This window comes from Myotis myotis, unplaced genomic scaffold, assembly GCF_014108235.1.
Source record: "Myotis myotis isolate mMyoMyo1 unplaced genomic scaffold, mMyoMyo1.p scaffold_m19_p_22, whole genome shotgun sequence".
In the NCBI taxonomy this organism is placed as follows: Eukaryota; Metazoa; Chordata; class Mammalia; order Chiroptera; family Vespertilionidae; genus Myotis; species Myotis myotis.
Genome location: NW_023416327.1, coordinates 2,750,732 through 2,766,329, shown reverse-complemented (window position 1 = coordinate 2,766,329; position 15,598 = coordinate 2,750,732). Strand labels below are relative to the sequence as shown.

At 49.1% G+C, this 15,598-nt stretch overlaps 1 protein-coding gene and 1 non-coding gene across 10 annotated transcripts in view; both read right to left on the bottom strand.

The window, feature by feature from the left end:
- Nucleotides 1-15,598, bottom strand: part of UXS1 (UDP-glucuronate decarboxylase 1) — a 120,666-nt gene that overhangs the window by 89,539 nt on the left and 15,529 nt on the right. For 2 of the 9 annotated variants that reach the window (XM_036355343.1, XM_036355345.1), the window contains exon 1: nt 3,196-3,342. The exons of 5 other annotated variants lie outside the window; for them this stretch is intronic. The gene's annotated coding sequence lies outside the window, so the exon portion shown is untranslated. Of the gene's footprint in view, nt 1-3,195; nt 3,345-10,476; nt 10,501-15,598 lie in introns of those variants that run through there. 2 more of the 9 variants (XM_036355352.1, XM_036355350.1) reach the window with 2 other exon arrangements.
- On the bottom strand, nt 11,175-11,337 carry LOC118679147. Its single transcript, XR_004975143.1, has one exon. It is a non-coding gene; the product is annotated as a U1 spliceosomal RNA (small nuclear RNA).

The following is a 15,598-nucleotide window of genomic DNA, read 5'->3' as shown; positions in this document are numbered from 1 at the left end:
TTAAAGACTCAGCCCCTGAGAGCAAGGTGAAAGGAGGGGGTGGGTGAGGGGGGTCAGATGCCCTGTTCTTACTCATAGAGAAGCCTGTGGGAAAGGTCAAGGTCTCTGCCAGGAAAGAGGACAGGTGGGAAGGCAAGGGCCTGATACCCAAGCCGCCACCAGAGCCCTTTGCTATGTGCAAACTTGTCTCTTCCTGCAGCCCCGGCTGTGTTTGGCTCGCCACTAGCAACCAAGCAGTGCTGAGAGACAGGGATGGCAAGGCCCTATAACTGGTAAAAAGGGTTAACAGGAGAGGGGGAAGGGAAGGAACTCTCCATGGACTAGAGAGCCTTCAGGACTTCCAGACTCTCCAAGAGAGGAGGAGTCTGACTAAGGGACTGGCCGAAACCCTGCTGGGCTGGGAGGACGACCTGAGGCCACATGCTGAACTTGTAAACTACAGTTTGCTGGGCAGATGTCCAAGCCCAGTTGTGCAAAGGTTAGCTCCCTGTGTTCAGCAAACAACTTTCTCCCATGCCAGAATACATTTTAGGGAAATTAGACAGACCGTATTTGTGGCTAGAAGGAAAACTGGCCACCGTGCACAGCCCTGACAGTGGCCTGCAGAAAACTGTATAACGAACTTAGATAATGCCTGTATCTTCATGGACATGACTCCAGAGAAACAAGGACAGTTTTGCTTTGTGTGGGAAGGTCAAAAATGAACTTTAGTCACCTCCATGAGCTGTTTGTATAGCCCTACCATGTGTCATGTTTAGTAGAAGATTTGGCTGCCTGAAGTGGCCACAGTGCCAATACTGTACTGTATCCTATATAATAAAAGGGTAATATGCAAATTGACCCTAATGGTGGATTGACCTGTTGCTATGACGCACACTGACCACCAGGGGGCAGACGCTCAACTCAGGAGCTGCCCCCTGGTGGTCAGTGTGCTCCCACAGGGGGAGCTCTGCTTAGCCACAAGCTGGGCTGACAGCTGCAAGTGGGCCTAAGCTGCAGTTGGACATCCCCGGAGGGCTCCCAGAGGGATGTCTAACTGCCAGCTTAGGCCCATTCCCCCAGGGAGCGGGCCTAAGCCAGCAGGTGGACATCCCCCAAAGGGTCCCAGACTGTGAGAGGGCTCAGGCTGGGCTGAGGGACTCTCCCCCCACCCCAAGTGCACAAATTTCTGTGCACTGGGCCTCTAGTTGTATTAATAATATTGTATTAACCTTTAATTCTCTTGCAGATTTAAATGCAGCTGCCACCAATTACTATAGACCTATGTAGGTCTACAGGCTTTAGTAGTCTTTGGGAGTAACTGGCAAATGTCCAGTATCCCACACTAAGCGTTATTTTCATGGCCATATATTAGCTATCCTGGAAGGGGGTTACATATTTTAAATTTCTTCTTGTCATTTAAAGGCAGTTACTGTTTTTGTTGTAATACATTAAAAAAAAATAATATATTACTCTGAAAAGTCCATACAAAGGACTGGCAAGGAAAATCAGAAAATCTTAAAGCAGGTCAGTATATTTTTCTCCTTATATAATTCCTCCGAAATTTGGCAATACATTTCTTTGCATGAATTCAGTAAGACCAGTTTCCAATAGTGGTTTTATTAACCGGAAACTTTGGCTGGAGTATCATGTTTTAAAGAGCCCTGTCTAAACTCTGAAGACCTGAAGCCAATAAAAGTGCCACAGAGAAAGCCTGGTATCCTGCTTAGTAGCCCTGAAAATAGCTGGCGCTGGAGCCTCAGGCCCATGCCCTACCATCACTGGCAGTTGGTCAAAGTAGAAGGGGAGCAACAAGGGCGCCTCTGCATCCCTACAGAACCCCCACATACCCTAGGCCACAACAAGTAGGAGGGCTGCTGAGATGGGCCTTAAAGCCTAGGGCACAGGCACGGGGAAAGAAAGTCGCTACAGGTAAGGAATTCACCTAACTCAATGGATACTGGCAGGCCTGATGAGCAGCTAGATGGCTTGGCTTCCCGGCTCTTCGGGGCACATTAAGATTCAATCATGACATTCCGGCAAAAGTGGTCAGTTACCATTCTTATTATGTTTATGCAAACAATCAGGCCAAATTAAATACAATAGATAAATTAGTCTTGATTTGGCTCTTTTAATAAACAGAAGAATAATTTTAAGGAGAAAAATTCTATTTCAATAGAAATTATTAGAACTGAAATGTTTTCTTGCCCTTCCACCAGACTATTTGTTGAAACTCTTGCTATTCTAATTGCTCAATAATACTAATTTTTATAATACAGTTTGTCTCAGCCAGGTCACAAGCCCACCTTCTTCTATGCCCTGGCCTCGTTGTCTGATAAACAGCAAGGCTCTCTTGGCTCTGAAAAGAAAACTCCATCCCTCTTCAGCATGGAAGTAGCCAAAGAAGCCCCACCGACATCGATTTTCCCTAAAAAAATTCAGAGCCAGGATCCTTGAAGTAATATATTAGGCAGTCAGACAGACATAAGCAGAGCAAGGACGATGGGCCAACTGGCACTACCAGATGTAACTAAGTTTTTCCACGTCTACATATATAAGATAAGGGGCTAAGACCGAACCATCTGGTCTCAGACACTCACCCGCGGGAAGTCAGCATAGAAGGCCAAATTAATTACCTTTATTCAGGCTCTCCGGTGGACAAAAACAAATCAGTAACAATTTACACTGATAACAGGTACGTGTTTGCAACGGCTCACATACACAGTGCTATTTACAAGGAACAGGGACTTTTTAACTTCAGCCAGGAAGGACATCAAAAATAAGGAAGAAATTCTGACACTACTAGAAGACATCTAGCTCCCAAGGTAATAGCATTAGTCCACTGTAAGGGACACCAGAAAGGGGACTCCCCAGAAGCAAGAGGGAACTAGGCTGCAGATGAAGCAGCCCAGGAGGCTGCCCTAAAACAAGTGGGGCTTCTACAGATTCTAGTGACTCTTCCAGACCCTGACCTACCCACCTCACCAGCTTACAGGGAACCACACTAAGCTTACAAAGCTTCTCCCAATCTAAGAAAGCTAAAATCCATAACCAATCTTTACTCAAGTTCTTACAGGCTTTACAGTCTACCCAGAAAGCAATCCAGAAACACGTCCAGGATGCTCTGCCTGTACCAACTTCTGATCCGGTCCATCCCTTCCAACCTGATGACTCTGTTTGGGTAAAGAAATTTACCACCCAAGGACTGACTCTTACCTGGAGGGGACCACACACCATCATCCTGATCACTCCCACGGCATTAGGTCGACGGAATCCCAATGTGGCTTCATCACACCCGGCTTAAGGCAGCCCAGACAGAATAAAGAATCCAAGATCTTCATCAGATCCACTAAAGCTGAGACTCTCATGTATACTCCTGGCGCTCATTCTGGGCCCCTGTCTTATAAACTGATTTATTAACTTTATTCAACCGAGAATTAATTCTATCAAGCTTATAGTCCTCAGGAGCCGGTATGACCTCCTGCCCAACAGTGACCCACAAGAGTCAATGATTTGACTCATTTACATAAAACCAGTGGGGAATGAAGCATAGTAATCCCTCCTTTGGAAAACTGCTGTGTGAAACTGCTGTTTTAAACTACTCTGTTATTCTTCGACAGTCCTTAGTTCTATAGCTCAACTCTGTTATTTTTAGATAGTCCCTTATTCTGTAAAATAACTGTTTTAGTTTGAATAATAGAAAAAGATAAAAACTTAACTATCTGACCTTGCAAGCTAGCCATCTAACGTACTAGGCAAATACTGATAGTAATTCCTATATTCTCATGCCAAGTGTTTGTTCATTATGTATCCAAACTGTCTGCAAAATAACTCACATAAAGCTCTTTGTAAAATCTGCAGACAAAGAGATCAAAAGGTATAAATAGAGAGAACTTCCTCTATGCTTTGGGTTCAGAATTTGACAGAGGTATTCTGCTCTGAACCCGCGTGCAATAAAGATGACTCCTAACTAACTGGCTCATTAAGGCGTCTTGTCTAGCTCGCTGATTTACATACAATATAACACTGGAAGCTGCATGCAATGGACGGATGAACTGCAGGTGGGAACGCAAACTAAGCTAGCCTAATGCTGGACTGGACTGTGTAAACATGGAAAGGAAACTCTGGGCAACGAACCTGGCCAGTGTGGCTCAGTTGGTTGGGCGTCATACCATGCACATGCCCCGCGTTGCAGGCCCATCCCTGGTGGGGAGCATGCAGGAAGCAGCCAATTGACGCTTCACTCTCACATCAATGTTTCTCTCTCTCACCCTCTCAATTCCTCTCTTTCTCAAAAATAAGGGGGAGGGGAGGGGAGGGGAGGGGAGGGGAGGGGAGGGGAGGGGAGGGGAGGGGAGGGGAGGGGAGGGGAGGGGAGGGAGGGGAGGGGAGGGGAGGGGAGGGGAGGGGAGGGGAGGGAGAGGAGAGGAGAGGAGAGGAGAGGAGAGGAGAGGAGAGGAGAGGAGAGGAGAGGAGAGGAGAGGAGAGGAGAGGAGAGAGGAGAGGAACGAAACTCTGGCAACAGCTTTAACCCTAGCTCTGCTGAAAGCAAAATGGGACTTTTTCCGTGGCAGGATGGAGGGAAATGGGACCTTGGAAACTCAGGTGTTTGATTCCACAGAAATAAAGCTTTCTCCGATAACTCATTCTCCCATGGGAGTCTCAGAAAATTCCTTTTCTTGTGACATCACAAGAAGTCCACTTCCCCTGGCAACAGGTGGGGACAAGGAGAGCTCGTTACCTATAAAATCACCACCAAAACAGAGCCCCAAAGGTCAGTGACCAGCCAGGAGCTGGCCAAACCCCAGGGTATTTTCTTTACTTTGTATCTCAAGTTAAAAACAAAACAAAACAAAAAAAAAAACAAGGTCTCATTTTGGCTTGTCAACATGCACTAGGAGCCCTGGCCAGGCGGCTCAGTTGCTTGGAGCATCGTCCTACACACCAAAGGGCAGAAACACAAGTGATCTGCCACCATGACGGAGCCTTGACCCGTGTTTTGTGTAAACCAGCCTAGAATGTTGCAGGTCAAACATTACCTAAAATTAATGTTGCTTTTAAAATTCTGCCACCTGCTTACATTAATGTGAGCCTCCCTACACTTACAGTGTCTCAAAGGAATTACTAACAGATGTGCTCAATAAATACTGGAACTAAACTGAACTAAATGAAATCTATTATGTATAACACAAGGACTCAATATTTTTAAAAGTATAAAAGAAAAAGGATAGTCATTCACTGTTATTAACAAAGGGTGAAAACAAATTCCCTTATACAGCTTTCAAGATATTTTATTTTAATTTTATTATAAACTTTAAAAATACTTTGTGTGCAAACTGAGGCATACTGGTTCTCCAATTCTCATTATGTCTGTATCTAGACTCCATGCTATGCTGGAAAGTCTAGATCATCAAAGTCTATTATATAGAAATTTTCACATACAGCAAAAAATGGACTTATTTTAAGGTATGATTAAAAATGAGTGTCTTGCCATGGCCAGTGTGGCTCAGTGATAGAGAATCAGCCTGAGCACAGAAGGGTGGGGGTGAGCCCGGTCAAGGGCATACACCTGGGTTACAGGTTCGTTCCCAGGCCCAGGAGCACATGCGGGAGGCAACCAATCAATGTCTCTCTCTCATATTGATATTTCTTTCTCTCTCCCTCCCTTCCTCCCTTCCACTTTCCCTGAAAGAAAAAAAAAAAATTTAAATGAGTGTCCTTTTCCAACGAAGAAAAAATTAAAATGCTATCCCAACACTTTTGTCTGTAATAGTCTAATTTAGCTTCTTAAATATAATCAGCTTCTCCTTGGAATAATTCTCATGAGAACACAATTCCTGTCAGTCTAACACCTGAGTGTGCCATGGATTCAGGGATGAGCCCCGGGAAGTGGGGGTGAGGAGGATGATCCTTGAGAGTCTATGCAAAGCCCTGGTCCACAGCTTTCAACAATCCAGAGTTCCAAGCCCCCAAACAAATGAAGACCCATCAATTCAGTCCATAAAGCTTGGACTTGAAAGCCAGGCAACAGATAGAGTGCCGATTCTTCCTCATGACTCCTACCAGCCTATCTTAAGCACTGTTATCACACTGGATCAGATCAACCGCCATTTCCATCTCCCACCTGTACAGCTGGCACAGCCGCAATATGCGTTAGCATGTTTTTATTGGGCGTTCTGATCACCAGTCACCTGGAAAGCACGTGCACTTTTACCCTAAATCACAGGAAGAAGTGAGAATTAAGAAAACCTTTCTCCTACCACACATGGGCACACACCTACATAACACAGTATGTAAGGCATGCCCGCAGGCAAGTGTGCCGGGCTCACCAACTTGGCATAGTGATGTTAGTGTTGACCGCATGGGGAACCCATGGAGGACTCACCTTGTTTTTTCAATGTCTCCTAAAATCCTTCCTCACTCATCTACTTGCTGGCCGGCCATCCAATAAAGTTGGTGCCTACAGATGCGTGGAGGGGTAAGACCCTGCGCACAAAACTTCATGCATCTGGTAAGCACCATGCGTGAGGTACAGTAAGGGCCCCAAGAGCAGCTGCCAGAGAAGAGTGGTCCCAATGGAGAGGAGGCTCCGGTGACAAGAAACAGTATAGGTCCACCTGGGACTACAGGGAGGAAACAGCTTGACCCCACTAGTGCAAGAAAGGTGGGACACTGGCCACCAGAGACACTGGGGAGCTTAGCCAGATCACAGCCACGCAGTCCTTCAGCACCGGCCCAAGAGAAATGGCACGTTCCGAAGTTGTAGCAGGGCAGCCACCGCATAAACACAGTTCTCTTTTTAAAAGTGAAAACATTTATTTTTGAGCCACTGCTAGGAGCCAAGCAACCTGTGGTGTCTTACAGCAAAGGCTGCTAACCACAGTGCCCTTTAGCTTGAAAAGGCTCAGGACCTAACAATGACAAGAATGGGGTGGGTGGAACAGTGGGGTCTGCCTTCTCCAGTGTTGATGATAGAATCCAGGCCTCCCACAGCCTACGAGACACTATGTGGTCTGCAGACCTCCTCATTCAGAATCCCAGGACAGGGGCCAAGGCACGGGGAAGGTGGAAAACCTCCACCCCGAGGGAGCTGGTGACCAGCCAGTCACAGCCATCCCTCTGTGTTCTTATAGTCCAGGCTCAAGCCACTCTGGTCCAAATAATTTCTCCAATTTGCCACACCTATTCCTGTCCTCAGGGCCATAACACTTCTCCCAAACGCCTCTTCACTCACACCCCTCTCGGTTCATTCAGATCTCAGCTCAAAAGTTACCTATCAAAGAGATCTTCTGACCAACCCACCTGTAATAAACCCCAACCGTCACCATGCACTCTTTCCTCCCTACCCACACTTAGCCTGCTTTCTTTTTCTTCACAGCACTTATCACCAGCTAATATAGCTATGTATCAATTTATCTGTGAATCTATGTTTCTGGTCTGATCCCCTCCAATAACATGTAGGCTCAGGTGGCAGAGATGTTATGTGCTGCTCACTATAGTTTTCTGTGGCACTGATACACATGCATGATAGGTGCTCATTAAATATCAGCTAAAAGGAATGAATGAAAAGCTCTCCCAAATGACAGGCATATCGCTGCTCTAAGGCAGGAGTCAGCCAACTTTTTCTATAAAGAAATAGATCATAACTATGTTAGGCTATGCAGGCCTGTCTGAAGCAACTGCTCGACCTCATCACTGCGGGCAGTCCTAGATAATTCGAAGTCACCTAGCTGTGCTCCCACACGGTATTCAAGGACACTGACATTTGAGCTTCGTGTTATAAAACAGCATCTGCCTTAGCTGGTGTGGCTCCATAGTTGGAGTGTCGTCCCATACACCAAAAGGTCAGAGGTTAGATTCCCAGTCAGGGCACACAGGGCACATACCCAGGTTGCAGATTCGATCCCCAGAGGCAATCGATCAGTGTTTCTTTCTCTCTCTCTTTAAAAAAAAAAAAAAAAAAAAATCAATGAATATGCCCTGGGGTATGTTAGGTCTGATCAGATAATTGAATGGATACGCCCAACCCTGGGAACTGATCTTTAGGCCACTTCACAATGGACATTCCCTCTTGCTTAGACCACATTCCACTTGCAAAGACCATTATCCTCCCCTCAGGACCTGCCAGAGAATTCTCCGTCCAGAAAAAGCCCGCCTAGAGTCCTTTAAAATCTCTGACTCCCAGTCCCTGGGGGCTGGCGCCATTTTGGGGCTCAGTCCATCTGGTATCCAGATGACCTAATAAATTCATATTCCCTTACCACTTGGGCCTCGTGCGTTCCTCCTTCGGCGACCCTAACAGGGTGAGGATTAAAAAAAAAAGGATTTTTTTCTTCAACTATTCAAAAATTGTCACAGCCTTCTCAGCTCAGGGGTGGGCTGGACTTGGCCATGGGTCAGCTTGCCAACCCTGCTTTAAGAGATACCTAAAGAATGACGAGGTGCAATGCCCTTGTCCTTGAGGGGAAACTAGTCACCAGCCGCCTGTACACAGTAACATCAGAGGAGTAAAGGCTGCAGTCAACCAGTTCCCGGAGCAGAGGAGGCAGGTTACTGAGCGGTGAAGATGGGACATCTACTGGGCTCTGAAGGAAATGCACTTGGACAGAAGTGTGGGGAGGACGAGGCTGAAGGAACAGAGGGGATGAGGAGTCTGCAGGATCACGTTGGGCCAAGAAGGTTTTCCTAATAAGCACCTGGGGGACTCTATTAATGAATCCAGTATGATCACCACTGTCTTACCTTTTGTAGCGTTCTAAGACATCAGTTACTGGGCACTAGCAAGCATCCGAGTGTAATAACAGGCAGTCTGGGTTTTGGCACAACAGGAAGAAGGGCAGAAGGGCAAGGCAGAAGGTGGGCTAAAGTGAAGAAGGCAGAGGACAGAGCTAACTGGTCTTGGGGATGGGTGGTGTATCAGGTGGGGAAGAGGTCAGGGTGGGGTTGTGACATGGATGTCAGGAGATCAGAATGCTGGAGACGGCCCTGGCCAGGAGCTCAGTTGGTTGAAGTGTCGTCCATAAACCAAAAGGTTGTGGGTTCAATCCCTGGTCACATACAGGAGGCAACTAATTGATGTTTCTCTCTCACATCAATGTGTTGTTGTTTTTTTCTCTCTCTCTCTACCGCCCACCCCCCTCCCTACACATCAATAAAAACATATCCTTGGGTGATGATTTTTAAAAAAACAAAACAAAAACACACAACATCAGAGGGGGAGGATGGCGGGGGGAGAAACAATGGACTGAGAGGAGTACATGCTGGGTTCGAGGCACCCATAGTGACGCAGGCCAAAGATGCCTAAAGAGCTAGTAGAAACAGGCCTGGGAAACCAGCACTAGTCAGAGGTGCAGGCGAGGGCCCCTGAGGCTGACATGGGAAGGTTCATTGAAACGTGGCACTGACTGCTGCATCCAGCTGGGCAGAGGCCACAGCCCTGGCGAATCTCATGACACGGCCAGGCATACGTCTGGGAAGTGTAGCAATGCCAGTCTCACCACGTGAGCCTGCCACACTCAGTTTCTAATCACAAGGTCATGTCATTACCTCCGTTTCACAGCCAGGACCGGAGCCAAGAGGAATAGCATGACTTGCTCAGGATCACACGAGTGGCCACCCATGCCCATGCCAACACTTCAAATGTGAGGCTTCATTCCATGGCCGATGTGACCTGCCCAGGGTTCCAACGTCAAAGAAAAAAAGGCATCTTGGTTTTTCCAAACCTGTCCTCTAAACTAGACTCAAAGTGAGTAACATTAACCTCATGAAATCCCTGGGGGGAGTGGGGGGAGGGGCACAAAGTTTATTTGAATGCTGAAGAGGTGCCCCATTTCAGGAGCAGGAGCATGAATAGCAATCCCAACCTTCTACTTGCTTCAGCTTTCATTTAGAAAGTCTTCAAAACAGAACCCTGATAAACACGGCACCGGATGGCTCCAGCAGCACTCCGTGGCCTGCACTCCTGCTGTGGCTGTGGCTGCTCCTCCAGACTCTCCGAGCCCTCAGGGAACAGAAGGCCTCCCCCCAGCTGTGCCTGGCTGTCTGCCAAGTGCTCACTGCACCCTGTGCAGTCACCATGCTCTTACACAAAGGCGGACCCTCGTGGTGGCACTTTTCAAACCCATCCAAACAGCGGCACATCCACCTCATTTGCTGGAACACTGGCTCTCAGAACGCGGAGCTGCTGTGCAAGTCTGACCACTTTGAGGCTGGACAGGTCGCCAGCAGGCACTCTGGCAGCCAGTCCTAGCCAAGCCCGCCCTCAGGGGCCACACTTGCCATGAAGAAGCCACCAGGAGAGGATCCTCCAGGCCCACCTGTTTTGAGACTTCCCAACCAAAGTCCCAGACATCACAAAACAGAGCAGCCCTCCCCATTTCTGCTTCCTACCCAGAGATCCGTGAGCTTATAAAATGCCTCCTGGTGTACACTACCGTTTTGAAGTAGTTAGTTAAGCAGCAAGACTTAACCGAAACCCAAACACAGGTATGCCCTCACCTTTAATCTACTGATGTTCAGATGTTCCCGTGGCAGCCCTCAAATCAGCCCAGGACATGGGGCTCCAGTCCTCCCACCTGCTGCGCTCACTGCCAACGGCACATGCACCCTCCTCCACAAAGGCACGGCTGTGCAGACTCCCTGCCTGGCTAAAAGCGGGGGTCAAGGTCCTGGTTTGGAAATCCTACGTCCTCACCAACCAGGCTGCCTGCCTTCCCCCTTGCACATGACATTCAAGATGCACCCTTGCTCACCTCTGATGAACACTGCCAACTCTATTATCCTAACAGAGCAAATATTTGAGCCACCTGGATAAACCTCTAGGTAGTACAACTGAAATGTTTTTCAAAGCAGATAATATGCATCATTCTTGTAATAAGAAAAGCATTATAAGTTGTTTAAATGGATCAGAAAGGTCAAATTATAAGATATTATTCTGTATTTAATTATTTTCTTTTGAAAATATGTCTTTATTGATTTGAGAGAGTGAGAGAGGGGAGAGGGTGAGGGGAGAAAAACATCAGTGAGAGATCAATCAGCTGTCTCCTGCATGCCCCATAATGGAGATCGAGCCTGCAACCCAGGCATGTGCCCTGGCCAGGAATTGAACTGGCCACCTCTTGGTGCAAGGGATGATGCTCAACCAACTGGACCACACTGGCCATGGCTCTGCTGATTTGTTTTGTTTTTACTTTTATCAGGGGAGAGCGCAAACGCAGACCCCCACTACCACAAATTACACAGTCACATTTCCCACATTTGGGGAATTCTCAGGGGTCAGCACATCTGGAGTGCGAAGGACAAGCCTCACCCTGGGAAAACTACCTTCTGATCATGGTATCTCCCCTGCCAGGTAAGTATGTTTTGTTTTGAAAATAATTTTTTTTTTTCCAGAAAGGAAGGGAGAGGGAGAGAGGGATAGAAGGATCAATGATGAGAAACACTGATCAGCTGCCCTGCACATTCCCTACTGGGAATCGAGCCTGGGGGCATGTGCCCTGACTGGGAATCTAACCAGTGACCTCCTGGTTCATGGATCAACACTCAACCACTGAACCACACCAGCAGGCAGGGACCCTGTTTTTAATTCTTCAAATAAGAAAGGGAGAAGTGCAGGAGGAGGGACCTCTCTGTCTCCAGTTCCCACTACAAGAATGAGGTGCTAGAAGGGCAGGCAGCATGATCCACCAGAGGAGCTGTCACTCAAGGGGATCCTGGCCCACTCCCCAACCCGAAGGAGCCCAGCCAAAGCCCTGAGCTCCCCAACCGACCAAACCTGTGTTTGTCCTAAGTGGTGACACAGGATGAAAAGTGTCCCAGACACAAAGGCAATTTGGGGTAGCCGAGCAGCCTCCAGTAACAAGGACCTACCTAATACAATCACACCAACATTCCCACGGGAAAAATGCCTGCCCCAAGATGTTCCTAGTTCTACAAAGTGGTTAAAAATGCAAGGAGCTGTGGATTTTGTAGGTGACACCTGATCCTTTTTATAAGTCTTTACACATAAAAAAGTCAACATTGAGTGACAAGGGAAACTTAAAAGAATACACATAGTATAATCAATTTTTTGCTTTTTAAAACTACTAGTATGTACATGCTTAAAATTTAAAACCACATGCACATGTACTTATCCACAGAATGTCTGGGAGACATGAGACATATACTTTCCATACTTTTGTATTACTAGTACTTTCATGTTTGCAAATCACAGGAAGAAAGTCTGAAGTACAGTTTTAAGGTCTGTAAGGGCGTGGATTTGGCTGTCCAGCCAGGGAGGTCAGTACCATGGCTTGCAAAGTATATGGGACCTATTAAAATCCCTCAAACCAGTAGTTAGCAAAGCTTGAGGAATCCTAAACTGTTTACTCAACTACCATCTCAAGAAAACCCAGCACCCTGTTTTAAAAACCTGAGAAGAGAAACTCCCTTCCTCAGGGGCCCTGCAGGTAGGCAGGACAGATGGCTGTTCCAACCAGAGCCACAGAGGATGTCCTTGCAACAGGGGCAGCAGCAGCAGCTGGGAACTTTTGGAGATGCAGGTTCTCAGGTCCGGCCAAGGCTCCTGAACCAAACTCAGGGTGGGGCCCAGCCATTTGGGTTTCCACAAGCGCTCCAGGATTCACCTATCACCTGAGACCCTCTGCATACACAGCCCACCTTTGTTCTTCTCCCGCGCTCCAATCCTAAGACACACCATGTTTTGTTAAAACAACAGTTAAAACAATGTCAGAATAAGCCCCCTCCAGACACTCTAGTTACACACTTCTAGATGCCCCCTTCCCTGGGCACTGCCCTCCCCCTCCTGCCCAGGCAGCTGGCAGTCTGTTATGCTTCTTCCTTCTACTGTCCCTTCAGCTCCTGTCCTCCCACCCCTGGGCCAGACCCTCGTCCAGGCTCTGGCCACTGCAGGGCCCAACCACCTCTACCACTGCCCTCCCATTCCGGCTCCATGTGGGCAGTTCTCTCTCTCACACCAGACGATGTGCCCTGGAAGCTGCTGTCTTTGTCGTTTTCTTGATCAAGATTTCCAAGTTATCCAAAGTATTTTGACTCCTTACTCCAATTATCAAAAAATCTTGCACATGCACCCCACATATATATGTACTAGAGGCCCGGTGCACAAAAATTTGTGCACTCGGGGGGAGGGGGGGGGTCCCTCAGCCCGGCCTGTGCCCTCTCACAGTCTGGGACCCCTCGGGAGATAACGACCTGCTGGCTTAGGCCTGCTCCCGGGTGGCAGAGGGCAGGCCCAATCCCTAGGTGCAGCCCCTGGTCGGGCTCAGAGCAGGGCCGATTGGGGAGTTGGGGCGCCGCCCCCTGTCATGCACAGAGCAGGGCAGATAGGGAGGTTGTGATGCCACCCTCAGTCACGCTCAGGGTAGGGCCGATTGTGGGGTTGGGGCAATGCCCCCTGTCACACTCAGGGCAGGGTCGATGGGGAGGTTGCGGCGCCACCCCGTCACGCACAGAGCAGGGCCCATCAGGGGGGTTGGGGCTCCTTACCCTGTCACGCACAGAGCAGGGTCGATCAGGGGGTTGGGGAGCTCCCCCCTGTCATGCACAGAGCAGGGTCGATCAGGGGGTTGAGGAGCTCCCCCCTGTCACTCACAGAGTAGGGCCGATAGGGGAGTTGGGGCACCGCCCCCTGTCACACACAGAGCAGGGCTGATCAGGGGGTTGGGGTGCCGCCACTGTCACACTCAGGGCAGGGCCGATGGGGAGGTTATGGCTCTACCCCATCACACACAGAGCAGGGCCCGTGGGGGGGGTGGGGGGTTGGGGCGCCGCACCCTGTCACACACAGAGCAGGGCCTATCAGGGGGTTGGGGCGCCACACCTGTCACACACAGAGCCGCAGGGCTGATCAGGAGGTTGGGGAGCCTTCCCCTGTCACGAACAGAGCAGGGCCGATAGGGAGGTTGTGGCCCCGCCCCCTGTCACACACAGAAGTGCAGGGCGATCAGGGGGTTTGGGCCCTGCCCCCTGTCACGCTGATCCCGGTGCCAGGAGGCGTCGCGGCTCCGCTGATCCCGGTGCTGGGAGGCATATTACCCTTTTACTATATAGGATAGAGGCCTGGTGCACTGGTGGGGGCCGGCTGGTTTGCCCTGAAGGGTGTCCTGGATCAGGGTGGGGGTCCCCACTGGGGTGCCTGGCCAGCCTGGGTGAGGGGATGATGGCTGTTTGCAGCTGGTCACACACCCTTCAGGGTGGGGGTCCCCACTGATGTGCCTGGCCAGTCTGGGTGAGGGGCTGAGGGCTGTTTTCAGGATGGTGGGTGACTGAAGCTCCCAACCACTCCTTTTTTTCTTTTCTTTTTATTCTGGGCCAGCTTTAGCTTTGAGGCTTGGCTCCAGCTCTTAGGCCTCCGCTGCTGAAAGCAGGTTTCTGGCCTTTGTTTACCTTCTGTATTTGAAACAATGTTGCAATCCTGCGGGCTGAAGCCCGGCGACTAAAGCAGGTTTCTGGGGTTTTGTTTAGCTTCTATACTTGTAACATAGTTGCTTAGAGTTGCAGCTCAGAGGCCTGCAGCGGCAAGCGGGGAACGCTGGAGTCCTCCGTCACTGAAGCAAGCAAGCCTCATGTTTGCTTTAAGCTGCCTGGCAGCCGGCCGCCATCTTGGCTGGCAGTTAATTTGCATATTGCCCTGATTAGCCAATGGGAAGGGTAGCGGTCGTACGCTAATTACCATGTTTCTCTTTTATTAGATAGGATGTACCACTGTATTATGTTCATTATAAAACAAAGGTAGAAAATTTAAAAGGATGAGGTTAAAAAGTTTGTGTGTGTGTGTGTGTACACACACATGTAAGTTCTGGAATATATATGGGGATCCCATGGAGCACACTCTCCTCACCCCAACCCCCCTCACCTGTTTCCACGCCTCCATCACCTGCAGTAAGCGGACACCACAGCTCTGAGCACCCATCCCCACCCAGCCTTCTCAACCCACTGAATGCCATGGGGCTTCTTATATCCTATTTGTGCTTCCCGATTATGAAATCACCAGCAACTGACCACTGACGATCCATCTCTAATGGGAAGCATGGCGGTACTGATACAAAGTCTGCTCAGGCTGATGCCTGGGAGATGGGTTGGGCATGCTTAGGAGCTGGGACTCTGTGTTCTAAAGCCTGGCATCTCCACGGTATCCGACTTTCTCTTCTCAACACCCCCAGGTGCTTCCTGCTGCCCCTTGAGCCTCATCTCCCTGACTCACTGCCCCCCATGGTCTTCCCAGCACTAAACCCCACCTGATATCTGAGCGTACCTCCCATGCTCCAAATTCAAACCCTGCTCCTGCTCCTCCCCTTTCCATAAAGGCCCTTCCCCCACCTCTCCCAGTTGGGTGGCTCTGTTCTATTGCCCGCCAACGTGGGCCTTTCCCCGCCTCAGGTGCCCTCTCTGGCCCTTCCTCAGTACCACCGCAAAGCCTCCACCTGCTTGTCTCTGCCTCCACACCAAGGTCAGGGTCCCAGTCCCTTCACCGGTACGTACTCTGCAAGATGACAAACACGGCCAAAGGATGAAAATCACAACAAAACGCCCACAGAGCCGACCCGGGAACCCAAGACTGTCTTTAAGATAAAACTTTAAAATTCTAAATATTGAGCTATAT